Source organism: Echinops telfairi, unplaced genomic scaffold (genome assembly GCF_000313985.2).
Source record: "Echinops telfairi isolate 266 unplaced genomic scaffold, ASM31398v2 ScPeMD7_7458;HRSCAF=8496, whole genome shotgun sequence".
Classification (NCBI taxonomy): Eukaryota; Metazoa; Chordata; class Mammalia; order Afrosoricida; family Tenrecidae; genus Echinops; species Echinops telfairi.
The window spans coordinates 18,843,686-18,848,783 of NW_022111358.1; positions in this window are offsets into that span (position 1 = coordinate 18,843,686).

Below are 5,098 nucleotides of genomic sequence, written 5' to 3' on the forward strand. Positions count from 1 at the left end.
GTGCTCTCGGCTCCCCACTCACACCCACTCTGGGGAGAGGTAAATTGGGGACACATGAAGTTGGAGCTTTGCAGTGGGTGCACTTGACCATGACATTGCCAGGTCTATTTCAGAAGTCAATGAGGCTGGGACTCACAAGGCATGTGTATTGGATGCGCCTACGACCGAGAAATCTACCACTAGCAGCCTTCCAAGCTAGAGAGGTTTTCTTTTCTAGCTTCTAAAGGCAGCTTGATGTCCTTGGCTTGTGTTCCCAGCCTCCATTTTTACAGCGAGCAGTCTATCACCAAATTTCTCTGACTCTGACTCCCCCACATCTCTGCTACAAAAACTTTTATAACAACCGTGGGCCCACCTAGACAATACAGGATGGTCTCTCCATCTCAAAATCCTTTGCTTAATCCCATCTTCAATGTCCCTTCTGTCAGGTAAGGTAACATATTTGCTGTTTCCAAAGATTGTGGCATAGATATTTAAGATGGCTATTATTAAGCCTACTATACAGGAAAGCAGGATTAAAAACTGGTTCATAAGCCTGTTAGAGGTAAGGAACCATCAGGTAGTTTGAACCCATTCTCAGTTCATACTCAGTTTTCTGGGGTTTATGGTTTACACCTATTCAAAGAGGCCAGGGCCCATTTGAGAGGTCAAATGACTTATGAATCTTTATACCTACAAATGGTGGTCCAAGCTTTATAAATATGAGGAAACTTCAAAAGGCTCATGGAAAATTTCAGTTATCTTTGATTCCATTTTCTATACAATTTTGGAAGCCCCATGATAGTAACTCAACAAGCCACCTATTTCTGTTTATTCCAACCCTGTAAGATAGAATAACATTGTCCTTCAGAATTTTCCAGGCTGTAACTTTTTATTGGCATACAATTGACATCTTATATAATTCAAGGGTTTGACTATATTAATAAGAGTTGTGCAACCATCAACACCATCGATTTTAGAACATTTTATTCCATTATTGGGTCCATAAGTATTAGCTTCCAATTGTCATAGCCCAAACTTCCCTGCCACAGCACTAAGGAACTATTAATCTAGTTACATACTGTCTTTACGGATTACCTAACCTGGATTTTATATCAAGAAAATCACACCAAAAACCTCAACAATGACAACAAAATAAACCATAGGAACACCCTCAATTCACAGCAGAAGATGATAGAAACTAGAACAAATTAAAATTAGAACATTAGAAAAACAAATGATAATATGTTCAACCTTAACCTAACTATATCCGTAGTAATCCACTCACCAAAATACTCTTTATGAGGGCAAGACTATTCAAATGCCCAGACAGTGCTCTGAGCGAGGTTTAGTCTGTGTGGGGACTTTGGGTTTGGGCCTTGTGCTGCCATCCATCAGTGCTGTGCTCTAGCTGAAGCAGAGCATCACATCTTTCTCCTCTGGGACCACTGCTGGGTTCAAACTGCCAACCTTTCGGTGAGCAGTTAATCACAGAAGCTTCTTAGCACATAGTGAAATTCAGCCCTGTCATCCAGTTGATTCTGACTCACACAGACCCTATCCAGGGTTGCCTGAGATGGCAAGTCTTTTAGAAAGTAGCTGTGGAGCAGCTGGTGGGATTGAACCATCAACATTGCCGCTAATATCCCAAGGGGTAACCAGCAACATGACTGGGACTCCTTTGTCAATGCTTGTTATCAGGGACAGTGGTCACTAGGGGAATGTGATTCAAAGCCTGCCCTCACATGCTTTGTCCCCCCCACCCCCAGCACACTCCCCACCAATGGAATGGAATGTTTTTTGGAAGTGAGAGTTAAATCTCTCACCAGAACCATGCTGTGTTGACTGGACCCTGCTTTGTCCCTGTTAAATTACCTTAGCAATAATTTCCTGCCCGGGGAAGTAATCGGAGAGCTTCGCTTGCCAGGTTTCCTCCTTTCTCGGCGGTGGGCTAGTTTTCAATTTGGTTCTTTCCCTTTGCCCCCACATGTCCCTCTAGCTGATTTGGCTGGGGAGGATGTCCACCTTTCCCAGTCATTCCCCTGAGGTTCACTTCTTGGAAATAGCGTTAACAAAAGTTCCAATGAATGCAAAACTGATTCCGTGATTTCAAAATGTTCAGACACTCAAGTTCTATACCCAACATTGATATTGGAGTTCAAGGAAAAAAAGCGATTCAAGTTTAAGGAAAGCAACCTTAGCGTTCCCATCCACCGTAACTCTGGAAAAACACACCCCATCCTTTGTGTCTGATCCCAAATCATAATTTCCCACCGTGTTCCCAGCTTCACAAATTTATAGCTTCCCTGGGAAAATCCCCATCCTTCTGGGAAGCCACTCTGTCCCATCTCAGTGACAGTAGCTCTTACGGAGGCCACAAAGAAGAACAGAAACGACCAGATATTTAAGGGCTTGTTTGAATCCTGTATCGTCTGCCTCTTAGCCAAGTGACCTTCGAGCAGCCCTTAGGTCTCTTTGAACTCCACTTTCTTGATCTGTTATCCATGTTTTCTAGAATTGCTTTGTCTATATTTTTATAGTTCTATGATTCTTCATAGGTAGCTATGATTTGATCTTTGATTTGAAACATACAAGTGCACGTACGCGCACACACACACCCAGGGATTTTAAGTACTATCCCACATACAAGGGGGCTTCAAAAATTTCATGGAAAAAATATCATTATCCTTTCAGCACATTTTCCCACAAACTTTCTGATGCTTCCTCATGGGGATAGGAATCCTGAGCGCTCTGAAGGACCCCCTAGTCCCTGACTTAGTCCTCCCATACCAATACAAAGGGGTCCTTACCCATGTTGTCATTGTTGTTACTTGTCCCTGAGCCAGCTCCAACTCCGGCGACCTTCACCATAACAGTATGAAACCTTGCTAGTGTGGTGCCATCGGTGTGACTGTTGGTACAGCTGAGCCCATTGTCATGGGCATTGTGTCGATCCATCTTCATGAAGGTCTCCAGTGTTTCACTGACTTTCTGCTCCATCAAACATGCCTTTTTCTTTTTTGCTTCTTAGCAATTGGCCTTTCCTGAAGGAGGTATTTAAAGTAAGTAAACCAAGGTCTCACCATTCTAGCCTTTAAGGAACTTTCTTGTTGCTTTTCTTCAAAGACTGATTTGTTCCGTCTCCGCAGCCTACTCAACATTCTTCACCGACGGCGCCACCGGATGACCTCGTCCTTCTTCCGCCTTCCAGCTTGCCTACTCAAGAGTGGATGGCACAGGTTCCCACTTGTCGTCAAAGTGATTCTTTGCCTTTCAAAATGTTAAAGACAGCAGATTTGCCCAGGGGAGTACATCAGTTGATTTTTTGATTGCTGCTTCTATGACATTGAGTATTGATCTAAGTAGAATGAAATTGACTATACGTTTAATGTTTTTCACCATTTATCTTAATGCTGTTCACCCATAGGCAGAGATGAATGGAAGACTCCCTGCAGATGTCCCCTGGTCTAGCAGAAGGCCACAGGAGTCATGTTTTACCACAAGAAGACACCATCACTCTGGTTACTCTCCCAGAAGTCTGTTAGATGAGTAGACCTTGTTCCTTTCCCTCTGTCTTGCCATGCCTTCTCTTATCATGAATTCCATCTTCTCTTAATGAAATCATACCAAGCAGAGACCCTGTGCTGCCAACCCTGTACCCTCCCCCTCATGATGAATACCACCGAGAAAGCACTATTTGACTCCGGACTTGGAGGAGACGCATTTTGAAGCAAGAGCATTGTAACAACATCTTTCCTCTGCTTTCTTTGAGTTGTGGACAATTGGGGTCAGCTTCCTGCAGGGAAAGAAGGATATACAATACCCTTGGATTCAAGTCAGATGGTCGGAAAGCAAGTTGTTACCAATGTTCTCTTGGCTCGCTTCTTATTTCTTCCCTATTTGGGGATTTTGCTACTAACTCCAATTCCCTTGCTGTACAAGGAAAGTCCAGTGCAGAGGGTGGGTTTTTCAAGATACGAGCCATTCTTTCTTAAGTACACATGCTTATCTTCCAAGGGAAAGGCATACTAATGAGGCCCAGCTGGTGGCCTCCGTTCCCCCTCCATCGAGCTGGCCCTACATCAGAGGTCTTAGGTTTAAGGAAGGGAGGGCTGGTACCTCTGTGAGCAGAGGGGAGGGAAAGTTTTGTTTCCATGTAGGGAGCACAGGGGGAATTTTGAAGACATGATCCTTGGTTCAGCTGCTTTGTAATGGATAGTAGACTAGCTTTGCCCCAAAAGGGATCCAGGGATTTCTGAAGGGCTGAGAGTTCTTGAAGCAGGTCTCCACTGCAGGCTACAGAATCATGTTGTCTAGAAACTTGAACTAATATAAACAACGATTCTAGAACGCCAATGCCACTTGGGAAAGGGATGTGGTAAGAAGAAAATGAGATCATATCAGTGAATCGCTTAGGAAGCAACAGGATTACAGTGAGGACCTCTAATAGCCATAGTAATTGTCCCCATTATGTAAAATTCATGTTTATTTTCCTATGCTGTTCTTTATCAGTGGTAGCAAGCTCTTGCTTTTTGTTAGCCCTAACCCTTCCAAAGTCATCAAGCTACGTGACTTCTTTTACATCACTGTAGTCCTCATTTCCTTGATCATCCTCATTAATTTATGCAACAGTTATTCATCTTGAATACTGTCTAAATACTAAATGCCGAAAGTTCAAAGACGGATTGGTTAGCTATGGTTCCTGTTCGTAAAGGGTGTACAATCTAGTTAGGCACATGATAAACCAACTCAGATATAAAGCAGAGAGAGAAAAGTAAATGCATTAGGCTAATGAAGCATACGACAACTTCACTGTCAATGTGATATATTTGCGGTCCATTTGCTGGCTTGTGTTGCCATGATACTGGGAGTGATGTTGTCCATATTTCTAATACCAGATAGAGCATTACCTATGGTGGGTGGATAGATTTCAACAGAGCTTTTGGACTAAGACAAACAGGGAAGAAACTCTAACAATTTCCTTACAAAGATTTCCTCACGAAACCCCTATGAAAAACAGCAGACTGTTGTTTGAGTTAATGCGAGAAATCATCAGAAAAGAAACTCCTCAGAAATTGTCATCATGTGACGGGGGAGGAGGAGAGACTGGAGCACATCC